The 13,369-nt window shown below is 38.6% G+C and overlaps 1 protein-coding gene across 3 annotated transcripts in view; it reads right to left on the bottom strand.

Moving 5' to 3' along the window:
* The window catches only part of LOC140127149 (uncharacterized), a 246,094-nt gene that overhangs the window by 232,493 nt on the left and 232 nt on the right, over window positions 1-13,369 (bottom strand). Inside the window, exon 2 of one of the 3 annotated variants that reach the window (XM_072147489.1) lies at window positions 11,761-11,830. The gene's annotated coding sequence lies outside the window, so the exon portion shown is untranslated. Of the gene's footprint in view, window positions 1-7,358; window positions 7,951-11,760; window positions 12,623-13,369 lie in introns of those variants that run through there. The other 2 variants (XM_072147490.1, XM_072147488.1) reach the window with 2 other exon arrangements.

Raw genomic sequence — 13,369 nt, 5'->3', positions numbered from 1 at the left:
TTAAACAAGCAAAGTCACCATAAAAACACATACATTTTATCTATATTTACAAACATAAATGCATGCACCTGTAACATGTCATAAGCAATGCTGAGAAAATAATTTGATACCATTCCTGATTTAACAGCAGTACTGGCATTCATCTGTAAGAAGTATCATGTAAGAAGTCACATCATGTATTGTACCAAAAGATAGAAAGCATCTCCATTTTAAGCAAATTACTAAGTAACTTCCATGTCTCCTGCTACAGATCTACCAATAAAGAAGTAGCATCTCTAAATGTGAAGAAGTATGTGAATACATAGTCAGAATGACAAAGGACCTCACACCACACTGGAACAGAGTAAAGGAACAAAATAATTTATCATAAAAATAGTAAGTATTTCAATATAAATCTTTGTAATATTGAAATTATATTGCAGGTGGATGAAAGGTAAAGAAAAATAGGAATGGGCTTTGGCCAAAATAGGTTAAACTATGAAACACAGCCAATAAACTTTTCTGATGAAATGTAATCAGCAAAGTTTAGGCATGGGGGCAGAGCATGCAAGGTGGTATCTCAGGATTACTCCAAAGTTAAAATGATGTTATTTTATCAAACCAATAATGCCCGGCCCTCAATCAGATCTCAGAATCACTCTTATTTTACATGAAGCAGAAGTCAAAACTTTTGTAATAAATTGACAGCTACATTGTTAATCTTTAAATGTGAAGCTATCTGTTGCCATTGTGAGAAAATATGAAAGAATAGATTCAATAGAAGGTGTTTAACTTTTTGAGAAAATCCTTCAGGGCATGACTATTTTAAAACACAAGTAAATAAAGTATGAAAAGTTTACAAGGAGTTTTCCATGTTAAGTCTCATGTAAAATAGAAGGCAGAACATTTGACTTAAAGCCATAAAATGTTATTGTTATATACGACAGCAACTTGATATTTTATTTCTTTTAGACTTCCGGCAGCAACATGTGCAGTTCCCAGGCAGCAAAAAATAGTGAATTGTTGTTTGCAGCCCTTCTGCCATAGATGTGAGTAGCAATAACTACAGCAGTGGTAAAAGGCAGAGCCACAATATATGCAGTGTGATGTGTAGTGCAGTGAAAGGGACATGAAACTCATAGGGGTGTTAAGGAACCTTTAGTTAGTTGATCATGGAGATTATGACCTATCTTAAGAATAGCTATTCAGTATATTGTTTGCTTTCTTATGTAATTACTTAAAGGGAGCCTGTCATCAGAAATTTTTTAATAAACCACCTCCAGTATGTTGCCAAGCACATTCCAGATCATGTTTCTTTCATCCAGCATCATCCAGAAAATCAACTGTGAAATGAGATGTAAATTAGTTGTATAAAGTCAAGGAGGTGGAGTTTTAACACTGAAGTCAAGCTCTCTCTTTCTCAGAAAGCCCCCTTCACTACATCCAGTGACATCACTAACCAAATCTCCTGAAGTCCAATGCACAATGTCAATCACAGAGAAGGAAGCATTAAGAGTCCCCGCCCATGATTTCAGTGTTAAACTCCCCGCCTCCCTGATTTTTTACAACCTGGACTTTATACACCACACTGGACTATGAAAGAAAAAATGTAAGGTGTTCCACTGCTTGACAATATACTAGTTTATTATATCAATTGCTGATGACAGGTTCCCTTTAACTTGATAGCAGAAATATGCACACTAATATTAGGATGAGTGATCATCATATTTTAGACTGTTGTTAGACTCCTACTGACATTTAAGGCCTACATTTAGAATAAGTCAGCAATATTATAGTACTGAAACCCCATTTAAAACTATGCATTCATTATATTCTGTCATCTTACATCATTGCTTAACTTTGCAGCTAATATATGCATACAGATATTAGGTTGAGTGATCATGATGTTCAGGGTTGGTTCCTGGTAGACAATATGCTCTTAAAATACACCTAATTGGCCATAGGATGCAAACTAAAACTAAATCAAAGCATTTGGCATTATTCTGTACCCAGGGATAACAGAAATTAAACATACAAAGAGGTCCATATGGGCACTGTCCACTTTGATATTGTATTATAACAGTGTAATACTTAAAGGGGTATTCCGGGAATATGAACGTCTGACACAAAAACCCATGATGATATAAATAAATGAATACAACAATACTCAATAATTTGATTTTATGATTTATAAAATTTATGGTCTCTCTAAAGTAGGTGGAGTTATCACTAAGATGGCCGCCACTGGAAACTACAAGTTCCATGATCCTTTAGTTCTCAGTAACTCCTCCTTCCTCTTATGCTCTGCTCCCAGCGATGATGTAACAGGTTTTCTTGCTCTGTTACCATAGTAATGATGTGTAACTGCCATCACCACAACACTGGCCATACAGGATGCACTGCAACCAACCGACTACAGCCAAATGTAGTGGTGATCACATGACCTGCCCAGGCAGGTGCAGGACATGTGATGTGGACATGTGACCAGCAGCCATCTTCTGTCCTGCAACGGACCGCACAGAGGAAATTAACGGACTGATTAAAGGGCCAGTAGCATTTTAATTCTTCATTACAGTCTATGTCACCAGCATTTTCTGCTAAGGGAAGCAAAATTTTATATAACAACTAATTACACATTAGCTTATATTTTGAGTGCCCACTTGTATATGAATTATGCTGATTCCTGGAATACCCCTTTAACTAGGTGAATCACATAAAGTTTAAATGCTTCTCTGTGATTGACATCACACAGCAGCATTAAGGAGAGCACTTTAGTGATATCCTTTGACACCGGCTGTCAGTTTCCATGATCTGAAAGCTGTTAAAATGCTTTACAACAAACCGATTGGTTTATAAGGTCAATTTCTGCTAAAGGTTTCCCTTTAAGGAGTAAATGGTCAGTGTCATTTGTCAAACTCTTATTAATGCTATAAGGAAATTCTCTTTCATACACATTTGCCCAATGTGCTGAAAAACCACAATGTACAGAAAAATAGCAGAAAACCACAATGTGTAAACCCAGCCCCACAATATCAATAAAAACAGTCCCTTGATTAAAACACCCATTGTAAAGCTTTTCCTATTTGAAGTTAGAGCTAAAAGGACATAAATTTGGATTTTCAATAAAAAGCATCTGTGTGTGGTTAAAGCGCGAGTTGTTTAGAGCAGTAATGCGCATTCTTCTTATATGTTATAGTAAGATGCCTCAGGATAATGCCTTCAATGTGTAACTTCAGGTTCTCCATTTGCTTTTACTAGGATGGAATTAGTGTTTCTAAGAAACCACAAAACATTTTTGAACATATTAATATATCATACATAGCTCTTGCTAACTGTACACATTTTCCCTCACTGTGGAAATAAACTCTATTGCCACATGGAGGGTGCGGGAAGGGTGGCAAAGACAGATCATGGTTGTTGTTTTGGGGGGTGGGTGAACTGTCATTTACTGTAATTTCCATACTATACTATATAATACAATAGTATACTACTACTATCCGTAATATCATGGGATGGAGCGGTTGCTGAATCAAAACAAGAAAAAACATAGATGTACCATACTTCAGATATATTTGACTACCTCGGTATTATTTGCTCCATTTGTATCTAGTAAGCAATTGTTTGGCTCATATAGATGCCAATGGGATGATCATAAAGTAAAATGCTCACCTTTTTGGTGTCTTGGTTTGTTGGCATATAGTATTGTCTATTTCAATGAAGAGCAGCATGCGGTGGAGGAAAACCACAGAGAGAAACGTCCAAATGTTTGCCCCGTTGTTGAAAAGAATAAAATTTGTGCAAGTAGGAGTGATCCACTCTAGTAGCACATCTTCATGGTTCTCATATGATATAAAACAACAATGCGTTCCGGCACTGAACAAGTGCCTTCGTCAGGTTGAAAAATGATAAAAACAGTATACAGGCGGTCCCCTACTTAAGAACACCTGACTTACATACGACCCCTAGTTACAAACGGACTTCTGGATTTTGTTAATTTACTGTACTTTAGTCCTAGACTACAATAAACAGCTGTAACAGTTATCAATGGTGCCTGTAATTAAGATTTATTGTTTAATCTAGTTCTTATGACAATCCAACATTTTTAAAATCAAATTGTCACAGAGACCAAAAAATTTTTGACTGGGGTTACAACAATAAAGTATACGGTTCCGACTTACATACAAACTCAACTTAAGAACAAACATACAGAACCTATCTTGTATGTAACCCGGGGACTGCCTGTATCATTAATATCCTGAATAAAAACTTGAGAACCATGAAGATGTGCTACTAGTGTGAATCACTCCTACTTGCGCAAATTTTATCCATGATAATAGCATCTTCTGTCAGTAGAATGTGCAGGGTTAGGTTGCTACTGTAGTTAGACTGATTGCACCATACCTGCTTCCTCAGCTCAGCAACTCAGCTCTATCCAGCAATGGTAAACTGGCTGTGATGGACAGACCTCTGCTCCAGTCAACTGGGGTGGAGGCTCTCTCACAACCTATTTTAGTTTTCATTCACAGCTAATCCAACAATGGTTATACTCTAAAGTAGCTACTATTTTTTGTACTTGCTATTTACTTCTGATATCTCTGGTTCTCCGATCTTGGCTTTAGAATTTTGACTTTCCCTTTTCAACTCCGATTCTGTACTCTACCCGCTATCCTCATTTTGTCCACAGTACTCAAAGTGTTATAACTGTACCACCACCTGAGATAATACCACCACTATGCCCGGATGGTCACTGGCTGGACTCCAGAGTATCCATAAGGTTGTTTGAAGAGAAAAATCATCCATCATGATGTTAAAAGTTCCCAAAGCTTTATTCTTCAATTCATTAAAATCTTGAAAGCCTCATAAATTGCACGTTTAGCAGTGAAATGCATGATTGATTGCAGTAGTAGCAGATAAGAGCCATATTGCAGCTAAACATGCAATTGATTATGCTTTCAAGATTTTAATGAATTGAAGACCAAAGCTTTGGAAACTTTTAATATGGTGCCCAATTACTTTTTCTCTTCAAACAACAGTTTTGGGGCTTAGTTCATTGCTTACTGTCCTATCTGTCATCTCTGACAGTCCTGACCTCCCATTACATTTACCTTTGTAAACACTTTGGCCCACTTTTATCGAGTGTGCAAAGTTCGCCAGATTCATGAATTTTCGTTGCTTTTGATGGATCAAATAAAAGTCACCAATAATTTCTTCCACTGGCTAACTTGGTGCAAAACTCTTATTCATGAATTGTGAAGCACTTTTTTCATGAATCTGGAACCCCATGCACTACTCCGACAGAATGCACAAACATTTTTTAGAACACCTTGAACATTGGACGTGCGACACAATTTTGTCAGACACTGCATGATAAATGTGCAACTGTGCAACGGGATGCACCTTTAAGTGCAGAAATTTGTGTCATATACAAGCAGTTTGCACTGAAAAGAACGTGCAAAGTCATACAGAAAACTGGTGCAGGTGCTCTAATGTGGGCTTTTGTGTTACAACAAGTAACATTTTAATACTGAATATGCAATTTAATAATAATCATTATATAGCACCATCAGATTCCTAGGCGCTTTACAAATTAAATAGCTACTCTGCAGGGGCCTCTACCACCTTGAGGCTGGAATTTTTTTTGCTCATTCTTCTTTTCAGTTGGTCTAATTTAGTCAGATTGATTAGAGAACATTTCTGAACAGCAATTTCAATTTAAAGCCCAAATCTCAATGGAATTTAGCTCTGGACTTTTACTGGACAATTTAAACATATGAATATGTTATGATATAAACCATTGAAGCTTTAACTGTATAGGTCTGTTCTGCTGGAAGGTGAACCCATTCCCCATTTTAAGTCTTTTGCACCCTCTAAAAAGTTTTCCTCCAGGATTGCCTTGTATTTATCTCCATCTATCTGGGGATCTGTTGATATGGAGCTCCATCTATCTTCTCCTTAACTCTGAGCATCCTCCCAGTCTTTGCTAAAGCAAAGCATCACACAGCATGATGCTGGCAACTCCATGCTTTACAGTGGGATGGGGTATTTGAAAGTAAGCCATTCATGTGTTTAAATTACTTAATCAAAGTCTAGATTTAAATCTTATTGAGAATCTGTGGCTATACTTCACAAATATTAACAGCTAATCTCTTATGTGCTAGATGTCTAGATGTGTAAGGCCCCTTCCACACTTGCGTTGCAGATCACGTCAGAGTTTGATCAGGGTGCGATCAGGGTTTGGTCAGTGAAAAACGCACATTTTGCATCAGAGTGCAATCAGTTTTCAGTCAGAGTTTGTTCAGTGTCTCAGTTTTTCACGCGCGTTTTCAATGCAATATTAAAGCAATTTATCTGCGCATGAAATGGACTCAGGGCTGAGCTCTATCTTTTCTATGGCAAATGATGCATGAAAAACGCATTGCACTTGCATTGCACTTGCAAGTGTCTCAGAGTGCAATGCGTTTTTGATGCATTCCATAGACTTGTATGGTGCGTTTTTCACGCACGTGACTTGCAAAAGTAGAGCATGTCGAGATTTAAACGCGCGTTAAAAAAAACGCACGTGTGTGCGTGAAAAAAAATGCAAGTCTGAAAAGACCCATAGGTTACAATGCACAAAGTTTGCATTCACTGACATTGTTCCCAGTCCCTACGGACAAATACACACATAAGGGTCCTTTACACAGGAATTTGCTAATGTGTTCTTAGACTGTAAGTTCTTGGAAGCAGGGCCGTCACTCCTGTTGCTCCATATGAGTGTCTGTACTCTGTAATGTATTATTATATTTGTATATGTCCCTTATGACATGTAAAGCACTACAGAATTTGTTAACACTATATAAATAAAGACTATTATAATTATTTATGAGCTCTTACTTTGAACAAACTAATTCAAGACTCTAAAGTTTTGTAAAATGTAAAACCAATTTTCACAATGTGGTGACATTTACATAAAAATGACAGACCTCTATCAGGTTTTTCATAAAGTGCAATAAAAAGTTTTTTGTCCTCACAAGGGATCTATATGATATATAAGTGTATATAAGAAAAGACAGCACTCCAGTAGTGTTTCAAGGTGATAAATTCAGGTGGTTGTATTCCATTGCATGGAATAAAACAACCTGATTTTTTCACCAATGGAATAAAACCACCGGATTATCACCTTGAAACACTACTGTTGCTTTTTCAGAGTTTTTTCTATGTATATGAAGTCTACCACACTTGGCTGGCACCTATTTCCAATAAAGGATTCTATTTGTGTTGCAGTGTGGCTCTGTAGTCTCCCTCTACTATATATGTATATTTATATATTTAGATAGATACCTGCAAAACAAAGTAAATGACAGCCTTCTTAGTCAACTAAATTAGTAATCGAGTCTTACCTGTACAATGCATGTCTCACATTAAAAACAAGCTCCTTTTTCTTCACAAGTGTCTGCCAATGACAATGGGAAAGTGATGCACAATTCCTACAATGCCAACCTGTGCCAACTCCAGAATAAATCCAGCATGATTAAGGTGTTCCAGTTACGGTGTTAGACTTGGCTGGAGTGTAATTGAAAGACTGGCTGAGGAGAAGTTATGAGAAATGAGGAGGAGTTGAATCCCACCCCTTCTCCATAAGTTCAGACAGCCCTGCCTTAAGAAAAGATGCATTGCTGTGTGGACCACTACCTCACACTTACAAAGAATGTGAAAGAAAAAAAATATCCCTTCTGGGGAAAATAACTTTGCAGTTATTAGGAATTTCTGAGCCAGGTCTGTAAAAGAAATCTTGAAAGGTAACTCACCTAGAGCAAAAACTAACATAAATTGTCAAAGAATATACAGGGGAAGTATAGGGGAATGGTGTAGCTGCAGAACGGAAGTACATCTATATCCATTATTTAACCTTGGCTGATAATGCTTGACTGGATGAGCCACATAAAGTGTAATAAATGTCCAGAAGTAATCATATATGTTCTGTTACACATAGTGAAATTTTATACATGTAAGACACTGATAGCTTTTAAACTCACTATGGGTATCCCTATATAGAGAACCATAGTGTGTTACATTGCGTTTACAATGCAAATCTATGGGGGTGGGGCTCAGCCCAATCACATTTCTATGCTTTTCCAATGTATTAATGATCATTAACAATATTCCAGGAATCAGCATAATTCAAATTCAAATGAGTCCTTAAAATATAAGCTTATATGTAATTAGTTGTTATTTAAAATTTTGCTTCCCTTAGCAGAAAAATGCTGTGAACATACAATGTAATGAAGAATTAAAATGCTACTGGCCCATTAATCAGTCCGTTAATTTCCTCTGCGTGGAGAAGACACAGGACAGAAGATGGACGCTGGTCACATGTCCACATCACATGTCCTGTACCTGCCTGGGCAGTTCATGTGATCAACACTACGTTTGGCTGTAGTTGGTTGGCTGCAGAGCATCCAGTATGGCCAATGTTTTGGTGATGGCAGTTACACATCATTACTATGGTAACAGAGCAAGAAAACCTGTTAGGCCCGTTCCACACTTGCGAGTGTGACATGCTGAATTTGCATCACACTCGCAGCGAGTACTGCCTGGAGCTTCCGGCCCGAACACTGCAAACCGGAACTGAAATGACCTACTGAGTTCAGTTCCGGTTTGCAGCGTTCGGGCCGGGAGATCCAGGCAGTACTCGCTGCGAGTGTGATGCAAGTGTGTAATGGGCCTTAGATCATCACTGGGAGCAGAGCATAAGAGGTAGGAGGAGTTACTGAGAACTAAAGGATCTTGGGACTTGTAGTTTCCAGTGGTGGCCATCTTGGTGATAACTCTGCATACATTAGAGAGGCCATATAATTTTGTGAATCATAAAATCAAACTATTTAAGCTCTATTTTGTGACTAATGACATTGAGTTTTGTTACATTCATTTATTTATAGAATCATGGGTTTGGGGTCTGGGTAAAAAAATATTTAATTGAATGACATGAAATAATTTAGAGACACTGAGGGAAATTTACTAAGGTGCTTGCACCAGTTTTCTGTCAGACTTTGCACGTTCTTTAATGTGCAAACCACTTGCACATGTATTAAAGAAGTGTCCGTGCCACATATGTGTCACATGCAACCTTTCTGTGTTGCGGCTGCACTATTCTTCATGTAACACAAATATTGTCACTGAAATGGGTGTTCTGGTGCATAGTCAGACCATGTAACCGATTTAACATGCTAAGTCCAACAGATGTGTGTCACACGGCTCATGCTAAAGGTGCACAAAAAAAAAGTTGGTGCACCCTGTCGGAGCAGCGCAAGGAGCCCCAGATTCATGAAGAACGTGCGCCACAATTCATGTTTCCTTTTTCTTTTTTGAATTGAAGAGATCATAACTGAAACCTTAACACAGATGTAAAGTCCAGGGCTTATTCGGCTGACAATTTTTCAAAGTTTCTGTCCTAATTTTTTTCACATATGTGGATCACAGACCACAATAGAATTCAATTGATCGGGGAGATTTATTATGCATTCTCTGCCAGGAAATTGGAAAATTTAAATCTCCCCATCTCTGCCTGTTCGAATTGTTTTCTGCCCCACACAGAACTTATGGCATGGCAGGGCAGAGAACAGGGAGGACAGGTGCATGAACACCCTTATCGAACACATTTACTATAGTCTCTCCCAGAAATCCGGAAGATACTATTGTTGAAATCTCTGCCAGGTCAGGCATTTATTAAAGTGTTTGCACCAGTTTTCTGTTTGACTTCACACTGAAAAGAATGTGTAAACTGCTTGTACATGTATTTATAAAGTGTCTGCACCAGTTTTGTGTCGGGGCTGCACTGTGACTAGTGCTCAGTCTTAGTTTGCACCACATTTATTACTGACATGCAGGGCCGGATTAAAGGTGGTGGGGGCCCCTGGGCGTAAACTGATGGGGACCCTACCAACAATGTTTTTGGAAGTATATAGCCTGCCAGCCCCCTGTAGTATATAGCCTGCCAGACCCATGTAGTATATAGCCTGCCAGCCCCCTGTAGTATACAGCCTGCCAGTCCCCTGTAGTATACAGCCTGCCAGACCCCTGTAGTATATAGCCTGCCTAATCCTGTAGTATACAGCCTGCAGCCCCCTGTAGTATACAGCCACCAGACCCCTGTAGTATACAGCCTGCCAGCCCCCTGTAGTATACAGCCTGCCAGACCCCTGTAGTATGTAGCCTGCCAGCCCCCTGTAGTATATAGCCTGCCTAATCCTGTAGTATACAGCCTGCAGCCCCCTGTAGTGTACAGCCACAAGACCCCTGTAGTATATAGCCTGCCAGCCCCCTGTAGTATACAGTCTGCCAGCCCCCTGAAGACACAGCAGCATGTAGTGATCGGACGCTGACAGCGTGACGTCATCACTCGCCGCCAGTGTCTTATCACAACCTGCTGCCACCAAAACAGTGCATGAGCTAACTCCCCCAGCGATGGCAGCTGTGTCTTACTGACACAGCTGACATCCTAGACCCCTAGGATGAGTCACTGACTGTGGGAAACTGGTGGGGGCCCCTTAAAAAGTGAAAGTGGTAGGGGCCCTGGGGCTAGAGCCCCAGGAGCCCCTCCTTTAATCCGGCCCTGCTGACGTGTGCCACTGTCTGCGCTATAATTATGCAGCAAAGAACAGACAGGAAAATGCTAAAGTAAAACATCACTTTTATTGAGTAAATTAAAAATTATTCACAAAGATAGCAAAAATGGCATATGCTATGTAGTGCACAGGGGAATGTGTGTTTAAAAACACAGTGTAGTCTGCATCATGTAGCGTCAGCTAAGCTAAATATAGTATTAGGGCATAGGGTAAAGGTATGGTTCATAAATAGTGTAGACCGGTTATCTCAACCACACTAATGGTCAGGTTAATATCAGAACCACTGTACAGTGTTAATAGTGTTTTATGGTTATTGAAAAGTATATAATAAAGGCCAAACTGCTGATCACCCTAAGGCGGTCTGGTAACTATACTGTAGACACTGTACTGTCACTGTATATGGTGAATGAAGGTCTGATTATATCAGTACAGCTAGATTTTTACAAAATTTCATAAACCATGTATAGTCTGACCCTATGTGTATAGGTAATCAGAACTATCTTAGTGCTCTGTCAGTTGTTTATACTTTAACGGTTTCTCTGTAAGTAGGAGGATGTTACATACGTGAGGACTGGGCATTAAGTGATTGTGAACATAAAGCAAAGTATTGTTAATTACTTGTATGGACCAGTCTTCATCACCACACTAGTGGTCAACTCGAGTCAGAGACACTATGTAGTGTTAACGGTTTGTTCTGCTACCCACCCTGGGGCTGCTACATCGGTCTGCTCACTATGTTGCAGACATAATTAAGCGTGGTACGCTGTATTAGTCGTCTAAAATATGGTGATGATTGGCTGAATATATTACGGCTGATATTTAGAGGTATATCCTAGAGTTCACATGATCTGCCTCTAGGTACACTACTACAGAATTCTGCAGCATTAACAAGGTGCACCAAAAAAAAAAAAATGGTGCGCACTTCCTGAGTAGTGCAGGGGGTACTAGATTAATGATCACTGTGTGCCAATTTGAATTAATCTGGCACAATTTGCAAACTCCACAGCCAAACTGCTCATAGTGCAGTTTGCACTAGTTTTGGTAAATGTGGGCCATTATAATTTCCTTGGAATACTGAGAATAAAACTGCTGTGTGAATAAGCACTTGCTCAATTTCGGTTTCTAACAAATTAACTAATTTTACTGAGCATATATAGAGGTTAGGCTCAGTTCATACCTGCATTCAGAATCTTTACTCATGTTCTTCCATTATTTAAAGCAAAAACATTGAATCCTGCATCACTTTTCTGAAATAAAAACATCAGAAACATCAGCCTAACATTGACGAGTTATAGCACCTCTGAATTATACAAATCTCTATACATTACAAGGTTTGTTCTGACATAATATAACTTGCAAGACTTGATGTCTGACTGGGTACTGAGCCTGTGTACATTTGCTTCTTGTTACTAAATTACTTTCAGACTTACATCATTGCATATTAGATAAATATGTTGGCTGATGGAAGCATTGATTCACGCATTCATGTTGATATGTTTCGCAGCAAAGACGAAAACAAAATTATAAAATTTATGTCCTAGTTAATAAATAAAACCACATTTTTTGTTCAAATATTTACAACATTAAGTATTTCTTAAATATGATATGTGAATCCCAAAGGCTATAAAGAATAATCATAGGATCCCAAATTAAAAAAAGTAGCGCTTTCCTTGATCCTCAACACTGTTGGTCACAGCAGTTGGACCCCCATCCATTTATCCACTATGCTGTGGAAAGGGAATAGGTGTCATTAATGGCACATTCCCAATAAAGCAGATGCAATATGTTATAGCATTGTTGGAAAAGAAATGGGGGTCAAGAGTTGTTAATAGAATAGCTAAAGTAAGAAATGTATAAAAGAGTTGACAGGCTAATTGACTGCATAATTAATGCTGCATTTACTATATTTGTTATAATTGACAACTTCACTAAATAGAACAGGGTAGCTTCCAACAGCAAAGAGAGCCATATACAGGCAGTCCCCAGGTTACATACAAGATAGGTTCCATAGGTTTGTTATTAAGTTGAATTTATATATCGAAAACTGTATACAGGCGGTCCCCTACTTAAGGACACCCGACTTACAGACAACCCATAGTTACAGACAGGCCCCTATGACTTCTGGTGAAGCTTTCTGAATGCTTTACTATAGTCCCAGATTGCAATAATCAGCTGAAAGGTGTCTGTAATGTAGCTTTATTGATAATCCTTGCTCCCATTACAGCAAAAAATGTTTAAACTCCAATTGTCACTGGGGCCAATTTTTTTTTGCCTGGATCTACAATTATAAAATATACAGTTTTGATTTACATACAAATTCAACTTAAGAACAAACCTCCGGACCCTATCTTGTACGTAACCTGGGGACTGCCTGTATTTTATAATTGTAGTTCCAGACAAAAAAAGTTTTTGCCCCAGTGACAATTGGAGTTTCAAAATTTTTTGCTGTAATGGGACCAAGGATTATCAATAAAGCTTCATTACAGACACCTTACAGCTGATCATTGCAGTCTGGGACTATAGTAAAACATTCAGAGAACTTCACCAAAGGTCACAGTGGGAAGAGGAGTCCGTCTGTAACTAGGGGTTGTCTGTAAGTTGGGTGTCCTTAATTAGGGGACCGCCTGTACTAGTAGTGAGGCAGCCATATCAAGTCGGAGTACGCTAGTCAAGAGTGTGTATGTTATAATAAAGAATTCTATATAGTAAGCACTTTCTATTGTAAAACAATATATCGCTTTGATCTAAATGATAGTAAATTACATGTGAATTGTCAGTAAACATGA

This window comes from Engystomops pustulosus, chromosome 4 (genome assembly GCF_040894005.1).
Source record: "Engystomops pustulosus chromosome 4, aEngPut4.maternal, whole genome shotgun sequence".
Lineage (NCBI taxonomy): Eukaryota > Metazoa > Chordata > Amphibia > Anura > Leptodactylidae > Engystomops > Engystomops pustulosus.
This window is presented reverse-complemented; position numbering and strand designations above follow the sequence as displayed.